The sequence below is a fragment of the Delphinus delphis genome, chromosome 20 (assembly GCF_949987515.2).
Source record: "Delphinus delphis chromosome 20, mDelDel1.2, whole genome shotgun sequence".
In the NCBI taxonomy this organism is placed as follows: Eukaryota; Metazoa; Chordata; class Mammalia; order Artiodactyla; family Delphinidae; genus Delphinus; species Delphinus delphis.
This window is the reverse complement of record NC_082702.1, coordinates 47447548-47463319: the sequence shown is the minus strand read 5'-3', so window position 1 is coordinate 47463319 and position 15772 is coordinate 47447548. Positions and strand designations below refer to the sequence as shown.

Below are 15772 nucleotides of genomic sequence, written 5' to 3'. Positions count from 1 at the left end.
TTTTTTAACTGGACTGTAACTATTTATCTCAGTCTTAATTGAGTCTAATTCATTATCAACAGACAAGGTCAGGTATGGTGTCTGTGTGCTGGGCTCCTGCCTACACTCTGTTATCTCTTCATGCTGCAGTCTTAGCCACCCAACCCAGAATGCCTATGAAAGGGCACATGAATCCCAGCGTGCATAGAATGGTCCATGGGGAGCAAATAAAATAGTATATCGCCATTAGCATTTGTTTTATACTAATAAATAAGACAGAAATTAGACCTTTAATATTTACTTGGGAGAGTAATCTTGCTCAGTTTATATATAAGATGGTCGTGCTGCATGTGCAGTGTGCCAGGCTCAAAGAAATAGTGGACGTTCACCAAGATGTTCGCATTTTCTGAAGTGAACAAGAGAACGCCAAGACTAAAATGTCTTCGATTCCACTTAAATTAGCCTCATTATGGCAGAAAACAGTGATCTAATCAGACCTGACATTATCTGCAAAAATTTCTAAGTTGCCAATGCAATTTCATTATTAGCACAAGTGTCACAGTTTTGTGTATATTTTGTAATCTATACAATTGCATGGAATGTATGACATAGGTATAATTCATAAATAACTAGATATAAATATATTGGATGTTTACTAAACCAATATTTTATTATAAAGTCTGTTCATTCAAAAGAGTTTGGAGACTCTAGTCTAAAACACCCTTTTAATCATATCAATCACTTAATCGAAAATTGTCATTTAATCTCCACCGGCTAAAAGGTATAGTCCAAATTCTTATTGTAGTAAATTTAGTGCTTCACAAAGTGGCCCCAAGCCCATTTTTAATTCTTGCTTCCTGCCACTCTTCTCATGGATTCACTCAGTGTTCCCTGATCTTGTCATGATATTCTGAGCACCTCTCTCCTTCTACTTTACGTCACATTTGCACTGTTGGGGATAGAGTTATTTGCCCCTTTCTCAAGTGGAAAGCTTACACATCTTTTGAACACTGATGGATGGTCAGCTACTCTGTGAAGCTTCTCAGACTCCCCCTGACAGGGTTACAAAGCACGTTGCCTTGTGCTGTCATTAGGGGTCCACATCTGTGTCTCCCACCCCTGCAAAGACAGGAGCCCTCTGAGGTAGAGTATAGTTGCTTTACAATGTTGTGTTAGCTTCTACTGCACAGCAAAATGAATCAGCCATACCTATACATATATCCTCTCCATTTAGGACACTACAGTGCATTAAGTAGAGTTCCCTGTGCTATACCGTATTAAAAGAACCTAGAAATGCTTTGGGCTCTGCTGATTCTGAAAAGCATCTCAGCTGTATAACATTGCCACCTAGTGGTAGACTTCAAAACATTAACTCAAAATAATTCTGTTTCACTGTTTCAAAGCTAAGTACAGTAAGTCCCTTACATGCGAACGCGTTCTGTTCCAAGAGCGCGTTCATAAGTCCAATTTGTTTGGAAGTCCAACAAAGTTAGCCTAGGTATCCAACTAACATTGGGTATATAGTACTGCACTGCAATAGGTTTAAAACACTTTTCACACAAATAATACATCTTAAAAAATACAAAAAGGGCTTCTTCCCTGGTGGCGCAGTGGTTGGGAGTCCGCCTGCTGATGCAGGGGACGCGGGTTCGTGCCCCGGTCCGGGAGGATCCCGCGTGCCGCGGAGCGGCTGGGCCCGTGAGCCATGGCCGCTGGGCCTGTGCGTCCGGAGCCAGTGCATCCAGAGCCTGTGCTCCACAACGGAGAGGCCACAGCAGTGGGAGGCCTGCATACCGCAAAAAAAAAAAAAGGAAAGAAAACATTTTTTGTCTCATAGTAATCTTACAGACACATGAACTAACTTACGTGGTTGGACATGCGAACACAGGTTAGCATCTTTGAAAGTTTGCAACGTGAAGGTTCGTATGTAGGGGATTTACTGTACATAAATAGGAGGTTAGCTTCTGGCCATGATGGAATAATAGGGAACATATTTTCCCTTCTACCAAGAAAAAAGAAGACAAAATATAGCACATAATGGTTTGCAAGACACTGAACAACAGGCAATAGAGGAGAGTGGCTCTGTGAAACCAGAGACAAGGTCAGCCCTACAATCTCCCCAGATTGCTGCCTTGAAAGAGATCGCAGACCACAGAGCAAGTATGGGGTGGGGGTGGGTAGTGGACTCATTACTTCTTCTTTTTAAGTTAACCATTTTATTTATTTATTTATTTTTGGCTGTGTTGGGTCTTTGTTGCTGCACGCGGGCTTCCTCCAGTTGCGGCGAGCAGGGGCTATGCTTTGTTGCGGTGCGCAGGCTTCTCATTGCGGTGGCTTCTCTTGTTGCGGAGCACAGGCTCTAGGCACGCGGGCTTCAGTAGTTGCGGCATGCGGGCTCAGTAGTTGTGGCACACGGGCTCTAGAGCGCAGGCTCAGTAGTTGTGGTGCACGGGCTTAGTTACTCCATGGCACATGGGATCTTCCCGGACCAGGGATCGAACACGTGTCCCCTCCATTGGCAGGCAGATTCTTAACCACTGCACCACCAGGGAAGTCCCTGGACTCATTATTGATCGTGTATCAATATTTGTTCATCAATTGTAGGAAACGTGCAGCACTAACACAAGATGTTAATTATAGAAGAAACTATATGTTATAAATTGCATCTTTATAAGAACTCTTTGTGCTCAATTTTTCTGTAAACCTGAAACTGCTCTTCAGAGTGTGTGTGGGCAAGGCACGCAGAGCGCTGGGGGTGCCATGGGCCAGTTGGGGGTATCCGTGGGTGAGGCGTTCACAGCAGCTCATGAGCTGTCTTCTTGACGGAGTCTGCGATGCAGTTGGTACGATCCGCGTCCCTTAATGCCCTCTGAGAGTCCTCTCTGCCACTCTCGCAGCCTCTTCCACCCCCAGTCACGTAGCCCATATTCAGCCTTCTTGATGAGGTGAAAGAGGACCCTTCGGCAGTGTCCTGTGTTCCTCCGCAGGAGATCACAGGCCAAGAAACTTTCTCGTGGCCCTAAGCTGTGCTGTTCTGGGGAAGGAAAGATGTAGGCAGAGTCAAGCTATTCCTCTTATCCACTCCAATGCATCCAAACTTGTTTCCCCTCCAACAGTGTGCTGGAACTTCTCCTCTGGAAACTCAGACTTCCACAAAGGCTCTCTTTTCAATGTCTTTTAGAGGCTCCCTGGTCTGAATCACAGAAGGGCTGGAGCTGGTTCACAGGTCACTGCAGGGTCCATGACCAGGACTAAGGTGTGTGTGCTTATTACTCAATGCACAGGGGGGTGAGACGCCTCCTGGGTCACTTGGCATATGGTGCTGGATCCCACAGATCCGACAAAGGCAAGTTGTCTGTGGATGAATGCCAAATCTTTGTTGTTGGGGGGGAGGCGGTGACAAAAACGAGTGACATCTTACTCTGCCATGATGCTGACATCCTGGAGACATGTTGATTGTCATGGTGGGGAAGGATGCCACTGACATCCAGTGGGTAGAGAAACCGCTAAACATCCTACACTGTCTAAGACGCCTCCCACAGAGAATGATCCTATATAAAAATGCCAATAGAGACAAGGTTGAGAAATGCCGATGAATAATATCCAGTTTTGAAAAGGAAGAACAAAGTCAGAGGACTTAAATCACATGATTTCAAGACGTAATATAAAGCCACAGTGACCAAAACCATGCAATTGGTGTACAGATAGACAAACAGATCAATGGGACAGATTAGTGAGTGCAGAAATAGACTCATACATATCAACTGATTTTCCACCAAGGTCCCAAGGCCATTTGATGGGGAAAGGATAATCTTTCAACAAATGGTATTGAAATAATAAAATATATGTGTAAACCTCTACCCTTAATCTCACACCACATACAAAAATTATGTTGCGTCATAGACCAACTTTACGAGCTTAATCTATAAAATTCTAGGAGAAAACATAAGCAGGGCTTCCCTGGTGGCACAGTGGTTAAGAATCCGCCTGTCAATGCAGAGGACACAGGCTCGAGCCCTGGTCCGGGAGGATCCCACATGCCGCGGAGCAACTAAGCCCAAGCGCCACACCTACTGAGCCTGTGCTCTAGAGCCCGCGAGCCACAACTACTGAGCCCACATGTTACAACTACTGAAGCCCGCATGCCTAGAGCCCATGCTCCTCAACAAGAGAAGCCACCGCAGGGAGAAGCCCGTGCACTGCAACGAAGAGTAGCCCCCGCTCGCCGCAACTAGAGGAAGCCCGTGCGCAGCAATGCAGACCCACTGCAGCCATAAATAAATAAATAAATAAATAAATTTATCTTTAAAAAAATAAGCAAAAATCTTAGTGATCCTGGGGTTGGCAAGGTTGCTTAAATACAACACAAAGAGCACAAAGGTTTTTTTAATGTAAAAAATTGGACTTCATCTATATATATTTTGCCTTCCTAGGAAAAGGTCTCCAGGAAAATGTTATATGCATTGTCTGAAGTCAGGATACCCAGCGAGGGGAGAAGCCAGGGGCTGGCAGGTAGGTCCCCACCAGCCCAGGACCCTGAAAGCCCCACGTTCAGACTGCACAGGGGCAGCCTCACTCTGCCACCAGCGTCCCCCCAGTGCAGCAGAGGGTGGAGTCCACGCTTCCACCTCCCACAACCATGGCGTGTTTGTTCATCTTTGGAATGGGGGGAGTGTGAGCCAGGCTAGTGTCCACGGCACTCTCATTCACGGTGTGATGGTGCAGCTGTGTCCTTGGTGCAGGGTCACTCACCCTTGGCTAAGCTGTTGGGTGCACGTGGATTTCCACCTCCCCTGCCTGGAACCAGCTCAGTCCAAGCAGCCAGATCAGGCTCCTGGCTTGAGTGCTGTGACCAGCCCTGGCTCCAAACAAAGCCATGTCCCACATAAAGACAAAGCATATTTCTGTGTGGAGATGGCGAGTGTGGAAACAACGGGCACTAGGGGATGGCAAGAGAGCTTGAGTTTGTGATCTGTCCTGGGCCAGGTCCTGACTGTGCTCCCACCTCCCTCATTCCCACCTCATCCTGAAGCCCCCTCTCCCAAGGAGGGACAGGATCAGAAATGAAAGGAGGGGCTTCCCTGATGGTGCAGTGGTTAAGAATCCACCTGCCAGGGCCTTCCCTGGTGGCACAGTGGTTAAGAATCCGCCTGCCGGGCTTCCCTGGTGGCGCAGTGGTTGAGAGTCCGCCTGCCGATGCAGGGGACACGGGTTCATGCCCTCGTCTGGGAAGATCCCACATGCCGCGGAGCGGCTGGGCCCGTGAGCCATGGCCACTAAGCCTGTGCATCCGGAGCCTGTGCTCTGCAAAGGGAGAGGCCACAACAGTGAGAGGCCCGCGTACCACAAAAAAAAAAAAAAAAGGATCCGCCTGCCAGTTAAGGGGACAGGGGTTCGAGCCCTGCATGTGCCGCGGAGCAACTAAGCCCGTGCGCCACAACTACTGAGCCTGAGCTCTAGAGTCTGCAAGCCACAACTACTGAAGCCCGCGCACCTAGAGCCCGTGCTCCATAACAAGAGAAGCCACCGCAATGAGAAACCCGCACACCACAAGGAAGAGTAGCCCCCACTCGCCGCAACTAGAGAAAGCCCGCGCACAGCCACAAAGACCCAACACAGTCAAAATAAATAAATAAATAAATTTATTTTAAAAAAAAAAGAATCCGCCTGCCAATGCAGGGCACACGGGTTCGAGCCCTGGTCCAGGAAGATCCCACATGCTGCAGAGCAACTAAGTCCGTGCACCACAACTACTAAGCCTGTGCTCTAGAGCCCACAAGCCACAACTACTGAGCCCATGCACAACTACTGAAGCCCACGTGCCTAGAGCCTGTGCTCCACAAGAGAAGCCACCGCAATGAGAAGCCCGCTCACTGCAACAAAGAGTAGCCCCCACTCGCCGCAACTAGAGAAAGCTCACATGCAGCAACGAAGACCCAATGCAGCCAATAAATTAATTAATTAATTTTTTAAAAAAAAGAAATGAAAGGAGATGAAGAACAAGTGTCAGGAAATATTGGACATGAGGGTTCTTAGTGCAGTGATTGAAAGGTTCTAAAGCACATTAATGCTGATTGTTGCACCAGTCAGTAAATTTACTTAAATCATTGAATCATACATTTGGTAGGGGCAAATTTCTTATCTGTAAAATGTACCTAAATAAAGCTGTTTGAAAAAAGAGCATTGGCCAGGGATTACTGTATTTGTCCCTCTCCCTCAGCTCAGCTGAGGTCTGCCTGGTTGCCAGGCACTGGTGTGGTTCCAGACACAATGCTCTCAACATTCTCTGAAGTCTGTTGTGAGCAGCAGCGTTCTGGACATGAGGTAGTGCTGCAGTATCTGTGATGCTGTGTGTCCTGCTGGTCCAGGAGATGTGGAGCTGGGCAGTGGCGACACTATCAGGGGACCTCAGACCAGGCCTAGCTCTCCGCTCATTGCTGTATTTGATGGCAGTCGAGATGGTCATGGTCGGAATTATCAAGGTCTGACTTCTTCATTCAAATAGAGACAAACTAGACACTGGAGACTCTGCCCCTCTGGAGGAAAGACAACATATCTTTACGCTTTGCCTAATTGAAAATGAATTTGAAGGGCATGAGTCAACTTCGGAGGAACCCCTTTGGGAGACCACAGTATCAGTAATAAGAAAATTAGAAGCCATGAATAAAGACCTAGAAACATCTAACCCTTTTCTTAGGTGTAAAGTGGACATTCCAAAAACTACCAAAAGAGGACAAATCTCAAAATGTAAAACAAGTTGAGCTAATGGCTGGCATTACCAGAAAAATCTGGTCCTTAACAAGGCACAGCAGAGGACACACAAAATGCAAGTCGTTGCTCCTGTTACATCCTTCAAAATCCATCAGGCAAATGAAGAAGAAATTCAGGTATCTCTATAAGGAAAAGTCTCATCTTCAAGGAAGCCTAACACTGTTTTCAAGAGAAGCTGAATGAGTGAAAAGAGTGAGCACATTTACTATACAGAATAAAAAGATATTACAAAACTTTTTTTAAAAAGCCAGATCAAGCTTCTGGGTGAACTTCAGGGAAGAAGGAGGATTGGGCTTCTGCTCCTGGAAAAGATACATGGATGGTGGGAGCTTGCAGTTGGATGTAACAAGTTCACCAGAAAACAGAGACCACATGGATGACAAATCAAAGGGAGTTTTGAAGACTATGACTGTTGTGACTGAGTTAAATACTTACTTAAAAACTCTTGAAGAAAAAAGAAACCAACTGCATACTAACTGAACTGAGGAATATGAAATAATTGATGCCCTTAAATTTCATATGAAATGTCTCCAAACTGGGAAAGCTTCACTGCAGTCAGAAAAACAGACCTGATAGGTTTATAATGTTTAGGATTGTGTTGTACCTGATGTGAAAGTGAATCACATTTAACACTGAAGCCACAGCTGCTTTAACCTCCACAACCTAAACTCCTTAGGGTGTTGATTACAAGCAACCTTAACCTTGACCCTGAAAGCTTTCCTCGGGGGAAAGGGAGGGCTGACTGAGTTCACAGGTCAAACCCAGCCACTCTTCACCCAGCCCTGCCCCAGACAAAATTATGAAGGTGACAAGGTTTTTTTGGGACCCCTGATTCCCTTGCCTGTCCCTGTCCTGTGTGCTATACCACTCCGCCCCATCATAAGCCTGGATTTGGGATTGGGAAGGACCTCAGAAGCCAGAGTCAACCCTCACCACTCCCTCCCTGAGCTTTCTCACCTTCACAACTGTGCAGTCAGTGGAACATTTAGACACCCTAAATGAGGGCTTCCCTGGTGGCACAGTGCTTAAGAACCCGCCCACCAATGCAGGGGACACTGGTTCAAGCCCTGGTCCAGGAAGATCCCACATGCCGTGGAGCAACTAAGCCCATGTGCCACAACTACTGAGCCTGCACTCTAGAGCCCACGAGCCACAACTACTGAGGCCACATGCCACAACTACTGAAGCCCACATGCCTAGAGCCCGGGCTCCGCAACAAGAGAAGCCACCACAGTGAGAAGCCTGCATACCACAATGAAGACCCAATACAGCCAAAAATAAATAAATTAAATAAATAAATAAATAAAACCCTAAATGAGACCATGAGACCACCCTGCTGAAAGCCCATCAATGCCTCCAAGTCACACTGAGACTCAAATCCATGCTTCCATGACCGCCCCCCCCGCAAGGTGGTGCATGGCCTGCTCCAGGCATGTACATGCCCAAGCCCCTCCTAACAGCCACTGGCCATCCTTCTGTTCCATTAGCATCTCAAGCTCACTTGTGTCATTCCCTCTGTCAGAAGCACCTTTCCACTGATAGGTGGGTGCTCCATCTTTCATTTAGGTACCAATTCTGATCCTGTCTTCTTAAGGTGGCCTTTCCCAGCCACTGTAGCTTAGTGATGGCATTTCATCTGCCCCCTCTATTCCTTTGCCCTATTTACTGCCTCCTAGCAGTCATCCTTCCTGAAATCATTTTATTTCCATGTTTATTCACGTCTACTTTCTGCATCACCCTCTGCACTATAAACAGCCAATAGGACAGAGAGATTATCTTACTTCCGCTGAGTCCTCTCCTGTCTGGCACATGACAGGAGCTCATTAAGGATCTGAGAAACTGAGCAAGAAATTAATGAGTCCAGTGGGAAGACCCATGAGATCTCAGACCTGCCCAAACATCAGAGTAAGGCCATTCTGGGCCTCCAGTACAGAACCTCCTTGGAGCCTGACCTGGGACCCAGCTGCTCCCACTACCTGAATGTTCCCAGAGGAACAAAGCTTATGTCCCAGAAACTGCTCCTCTCTCACGAGTGGGTTTCAGGCCAAAGACTGTGCATTCACACGGTCCATGTGGAGGGCAGGGGAAGCTCCAGGTTGCAGGGAAACAGGGAGGTGGTATTAAGGAAAGAGACATGGTGGGGTGGCCACTGCCTCCTGTACCGCAGGGTTGAGCAGGAAAGAGCTGGGGTGCCTTTGTGGTAAAGGAAAAGCCACTGGGCCTCAGGGGCCCAGATTACTTCACTGGTTCGGACAGTCAGTCCCTAGCGAGGAGGGACCTGCAAGCGTTTAACACCCAGGTCCTCCTGGGAGTCATGACTAATATCTGCGAGGCGAGAAGTCACAAAGCACAGACCATCATCAGAGCTCCATGCTGTCTTCTACTTCATCACCTGTAAGCCCCCCTGATGGCTCCCCTCTAGTGCAAGGGTTACATACAGAGATGAGGAAACAGGTTCAAACAAGCTCCAAATTATGAAACACTGAGAGGTGGTTATCAGCTCAGAAACTTAAACCCGCTCCCTGGAATCCCTCAACTCTAACACAGAGACATGCAGGTTAAATGAGATGAATTTAGGCAAAACTCTTAGCACATGGTAAAATAAGTTGCTACTTTTATCATCACATTCATAACTGGCATTGAATCTGGGACTTCCATCCCCAAATCCCATTCATCTTCCACTCTCTGAAAAGCTGTTTTGCCTCTGTTTACGCTTTTTTTTTCCCCAATTATTTTTTTTTAATTGAAGTACAGCTGATTTACAATGTCATGTTAGTTTCCAGTGTATAACAAGGTGATTCAGATATAGATATATATTCTCTTCAGATTCTTTTCCATTATAGGTTATTACGAGATATTGAGTACGGTTCCCTGTGCTATACAGTAGGACCTTGTTGTTTATGTATTTTATATATAGTAGTGTGTATCTGTTAATCCCAAACTCCTAATTTATCCCTCCCCCTCCTTTCTCTTTTGGTAACCATAAGTTTGTTTTCTGTGTCTGTGAGTCTATTTCTGTTCTGTAAATAAGTTCATTTGTATCATTTTTTTAGATTCCACATATAAGTGATGTTATATGATATTTGTCTTTGTCTGGCTTACTTCACTTAGTATGATCATCTCTAGATCCATCCATGTTGCTGCAAATAGCATTATTTCATTCTTTTCTATGGCTCAATAATATTCCACTGTATATAGGTACCACATCTTCTTTACCCATTCATCTGTCAATGGACATTTACATTGTTTCCATGTCGGCTATTGTGAATAGTGCTGCTATAAACATAGGGGTGCATGTATCTTTTTGAATTACAGTTTTGTCTGGATATATGCCCAGGAGTGGGATTGCTGGATCATATGGCAACTCTATTTTTAGTTTTTTGAGAAACCTCCATACTGTTTTCCATAGTGGCTGCACCAACTTACATTCCCACCAACAGTGTAAGAGGGCTCACTTTTCTCCACATCCTCTCCAGGATTTATTATTTGTAAACATTTTATGATGGCCATTCTGACCAGTGTGAGGTGATAGCTCAAAGTAGTTTTGATTTGTATTTCTCTAACAATGAGAGATGTTGAGCATCTTTTCACGTGCCTGTTGGCCATCTGGATGTCTTCTTTGGAGAAATGTCTATTTAGAGCTTATGCCCATTTTTTGATTGGGTTGTTTGTTTGTTATTGAGCTGTATGAGCTGTTTATGTACTTTGGAAATTAAGCCCTTGTCAGTCACATCATTTGCAAATATTTTCTCCAATTCCATAGGTTGTCTTATTTTGGTTTTGGTTTCCTATGCTGTGCAAAAGCTTGTAAGTTTGATTAAGTCCCATTTGCTTATCGTTTAAACTTTTACGGGCTGGCGAACTGCATCAAAATGTTTAGGGTGAGAGGACCTCTCATGGAGGGAAATGGTCATTTACTCAGGAGGAGGGCCCCCAGAGATTGTGAGCATGCGCATGCTTGGGCCAGGTCTGTGCAGCTTGGAAGCGTAAGAGCACACCTTTCCAGAGGCAGATCCAAACATCAGTGGGCGCAGGTGGGAAAGGGGTTCAGCCTTGAGTTCAGATCACAAGAACAAGGGAAACCAAGGGTAAAGGGGGTCATTTCAGGCTCACTATGAGTGGGGAAGAAACAATGGGAGCAGAATTAGCAAATACAATCCTAATTAGAACCACAGTGGGGATTCTTTCTGGAACTGGGCAAAACCTTTTGGAGGTAACTATGGGAATAAATGTGAGAGGGTAGTAAAGTCAGTAGTATGACACTGGAAATAAACGTGTGTGCTTCTCTGCAACATAACAGCTGAAGCCTAGTGAGTGCTCGCTCTGCCTCGCTCCGAGCCCTGACATCCACCAACCCGTGTCACCATCTGGTATCACCATCATTTGAGTATGTGCCTCTTTTCAAGTTCAGAGTGTGGAGTTGTTCCTGCCTCATTCTCGGCCATCGGTGACCTGCAGAGCTTTCCACAGACCACTAACTGCTTCATGTGGGAACTTAATAGGATTGTAATTCTTAGATAATGCTCCATAACTGTAGATTATTTCCATGTGACTCTGGGATGTCCTTCCTTGTTATTCTATTTGTAGGTGGTATAATGACAGTATTTTGTGGCTACCAAAAGACCACTAAAATCATCAGAAACACAGAATTTTCTTTTTTCTAAAATGATTTAGCTCTTTTTCTCTTCTATTTTTATTGCTAGTATTTAAGTAAGGGCAAAATTTTGGTTGTTTCTGTTTAACAGGGCCCCGTAACGTGAACACTGAGGGAGGATTTTACATGAGTGGACTCACAACTAGAAAGATGTAGAAGGCAAAGTTTATTTCAATGTAACAAGAGCTGAGTTACTCTAGTTACAGCACTAATATGTTTAACAAAACTGATTTTTGATTTAAGAAAAAGTAGGTCGTGAAACATTTTATATGACCCAGCATCCCTTTCTTCAGCATTTATCACATGTAGTTTTGTTTGGGTTTTTTTACTTTTTATTGGGATACAGCTGATCCACCATGTTGTCATCATGTATAGTTTTGTACTAATGGCCCCTGTGAGCTGTGCCACCTTCCCCCTTCCCCCTCAGAATGGAGCTCTGGCCCTGGATTAGCAGCCCAGAGTGGGTGCTTTCCTCCAGAGGCAGCCCAGTTTCTCACTCTCAGGAGGCAATGCTCTCCACCCACCCCCTAGCAGCACCATAACCCTGATTAACATCTCCAACCAGCCTTTCAAAAAACACGTTTCAGTTAAGTTTGGTGTAGAAGAAATAGCGTTTTCCAAATATGTAACAGGGACACTGAACTTAGATTTAATCCTAAGGCTCAAGCTAAACTCCCCAGGACGATCCTTAAGACATAACCTTAATCCTAACTCTGAAATGTGCCCCAGTTGGGCCCCTACCCAGTTCACAGGTCAAACCCAGCACTTTTCAGCCAGGCCAGCCCATGGCAAGAATACGACTGTAACAAAGATTTTTTTCAGGACCCTGATCCCCTTCTCTTTTCTTTGTCCTTCACCACCTGTCCTCACCACAAGTCTGGACCTGGGGTTGGAAAGGACCTCAGAGGTCAAGGTGCCAATCCTGCTCCTCCAGGGTTGTCACCTGCATCCTCTCAGTGGCTGCCTAGACAACCCAGTGACAGTTAGAACCGATGTCCATGGACAGTTTACAACTGTGCCTTCCATCAGGGAAGGGCTTCCTAATGTTCCGTTAATACGTCAAGGTCAATTTTTTCTCAGAGCCTTGCACTGGCTATTTGCTCTGCCAAGAACGCCCTTCCCCAGACAGGTGGGTGGCTGCCTCCTCCATATAGAAACCAGTTCTGCTCCTGTCTTCTTAAGGTGCCATTTCCCAACCACCAAGGGCTAGTGACTGTGCTTACTGCATCCCTCTCTACTCCTCTGCCCTACACATGACCTCATAGCACTCATCCTCCCTGAAATCATTTTACTTCCATGTTTGTTCCTTGTCTGCATTTTCCTCTGAATTGTAAAGGTTGTTAAGACAGATATCTTACTCCTGCTGAGCCCTCTCTCCTGTCTGGCACATGTGAGGCATTCATTAAGGCCCTGGGGAATTGAGTAAGAAATGAAAAAAGCGAATCCAGTGAGAAGACCTGAGACCTCAGATCTGTCTAAACTTCAGAGTAAGGCCGTTCTGGGCCTCCCAGTGCAGGACCCACACACCTGCAGATGCCTCCTTAGAGCCCTACCTGGGACCCTGTTGTTCCCCGCTGCCCACACATCCCCTGAGGAACCCTGGCTTTGTCTTACAGACTGCCCCACCTTCATGTACAGGTGATGGGCCAGCCTCTTTGAGGTCCACCCCTAACAGTGAGTTCTATGACTCCACATTAATGTAGGTCATGGAGATGGCTGGGAATCCGAAGGTTGTGGGGAAAGAGGACAGAGATGCTAAGGAAAAAGTCATGGTGGGTTGGCCACTGGACTCCTAAACCACAGTTGAGCAGCAAAGAGCTTGGGTGCTTTTGTGGTAAAGGAAAAACCACAGGACCTTGGGGACCTAGACGGTTTCACTGGCTTGGAGAGTCCCTAGCGAGGAGGCAGGAAAGTACCAGCACTCACCAGGTCTTCCCTGAGTGTGGTAACTAATGTTTGTGGGCGAACAGCTCAACGAAGCACAGAGCGCCATATAACCCCTCATGGCTATCTTCGAGAAAGGGAATTGTATTGTACGCAGAGGTGAGGAAACCGAGGTTCAAACAAGCTCCAGATCACACAATATTCACAGTTGGTGTACAGCTCAGGCTCTAAAACCAGACTGGGGACCAGTCTCACCTCTGCACCTTCCTAGCTGGGTACTCAGGACATATTCTTGTAACTCTTCATCCCCTCGACTTCCTTAACTCTTAGCTTAGCTGCTGGTTGTTGTACAGGTTAAATAAGATGAAGTTATGTAAAACTCTTGGCACATGGTAAACCCTCGTGTAAGCTGCTCTTTTTATCATCACAAACTAAGCTAATGACATACCTGGCATTGAATCTGGGACCTCTACCACCAAATCCTATTCACTTCCCACACTCAAAAACATTTTGCCTGTGTTTAAACTGTGTTTGCCTTATAGACTGCTTCAAAGTGTTGAGAGTATGAGGATCTTTCCTGGAGGGAAATGGTAAGCATCATTCACTCAGGAGGAGGGACTGAGAATAACTCAGCTGTGGCCAGGTGTGTGCAGGTGGGAAGCACAGGAGCGCACTCTTCAGGGGCAGATTCAGCCATCAATGGGGACATGGTAGGAGAGAGGTTCAGCAGAAAGCTTTGAGTGCAGATGGCAAGAACTGCGCCTGGGGTGAGGGATACCAGGGGTGGAGGGGGCATTTCTGGCTCAGCATGAGAGGTAGAGAAATGTTGGGAAATTCACTAACACATGTGATCCCAACTAGTCCCCTAGGAGATACTTTCTGTACATGGACAAAACTAGTCCCCTAGGAGATACTTTCTGTACATGTGATCCCAACTAGTCCCCTAGGAGATACTTTCTGTACATTTGAAGCTTACTATTGAAACAAATGTGAGTGGATACCTTAGGTAGTATTAGAATAAAACACTTGGGGACTTCTCTAAAATGATAGCAGATAAATGTCAGTGAGTGATTTCCCCCACCACTGCGCTGCCCTGAACACTCACATTCACTAATTTGTGGCACCATCTGATGTCACCACATTTGAGTTTGAGCCTCTTTTCAAGTTCAGAGTGTGGAGATGTTTCTGTCTCACTTCCAGCCATTGGTGACCTGCAGAACACCCACTGCTCCATGTGGGAACTTGATAGGATTGTGATCCTCAGTACTCTAAAACCATAGATTACTCAACATGAGTCTCAAGATTAAGTGTTCCCTTGGCACTCTATTTGTAGGTGGTATAATGACAGTATCTTTGTTCTTGTTAACAAGGCCACGAAAGTAATCAGAAACACAGCAAGAACTTTGTCTTTCTTCTGAAATAATTTTTCTTTGCTTTCCTGCTATTATTTAAGTGATCACACAACGTCTCAAATGGAGAATTAATACGATTATAACGTATAGGGTAGAGTTTTGTAAATGTTCATTATATAAAATATGAATTATACGGGTGATTTGTCCTCATATTATCTGCTTTCTGGGCAGCACAGAGAGAATATTTTTGTCAGTACTATTTAGTCTAGAGACACATTTTTTTCTCTCTTTTGATGTAATTTTGGACTTTCTTACCATTGTTTTCACTACTGTTGCTAAGTAACTGTACATTTGCTCAAGTTGAAGCTTGAGAGAATTATAATTTCTAAGATGGTGCTTCAAAAATGGATTTCATTAGGGAGTAAATTTGGTGAGTGCCTTGTTTTCCTTTCCTCTATAGCTAGACTGTGTAAGGAAGTATTTTGCTGATGGATATTTATTAATGTCCCGTAACTAGTGAGAGTTTACCGCGAGTGGCCTTACGACGACTAGAGAGATTTGAAAGACAATGTTTACTTCTGTGTCCCAAGAACTGGATTGACTCTAGTTATAAGACTAATATAGTTAACTAAGTTATTTTTGGTTCAAAAAGAAAGTAGTCTGTGAAAACTTTTAGAGGCCAAGCCTTACTTCCTTCTGTACCCATCTATCCATCCTGTGTTTAGTGTATAAACAGCATTGAGGAGACCTGCTCTGTGGATTCAGCCACCTTCAGCCTCAGAATCCAGCTCTGCACAACGATTACCAATATGGAATGGGAGGTTTCACCCAGTTTCACAATTTTTTTCCTACGTCACCCTATTCCATGCCCCCCACCCACTGCTGACCCACCGTAACCCTGATGAACATCTCTCAAAACCAGCCTTTCAGGGTGCACACTTTAGTGAATGAGAATGTAGGTGAAACAGAGTCACTGTGATGCATAAGAAGGACTCTGAACTCAGATTCAACCTTGAGATTCTTCACCCTCTAAACCCAGCCAGCCCAAGGCCAAATTATGATGATGAAAATATTTTTTTAGGCCCGCTGACTCCCATCTCTGTTCTAATGCCCTTCACCTCTCCCTCGCCAC

At 45.5% G+C, this 15772-nt stretch overlaps 1 protein-coding gene and 1 pseudogene across 3 annotated transcripts in view; both read right to left on the bottom strand.

Annotated features, from left to right (window-relative positions):
- The window catches only part of LOC132416907 (ADP-ribosylation factor 1 pseudogene), a 100617-nt pseudogene extending 94172 nt beyond the window's left edge, over positions 1-6445 (bottom strand).
- TERF2IP (TERF2 interacting protein) overlaps positions 1-15772 on the bottom strand; it is a 146924-nt gene that overhangs the window by 98210 nt on the left and 32942 nt on the right. The gene's annotated exons all lie outside the window — the stretch shown is intronic.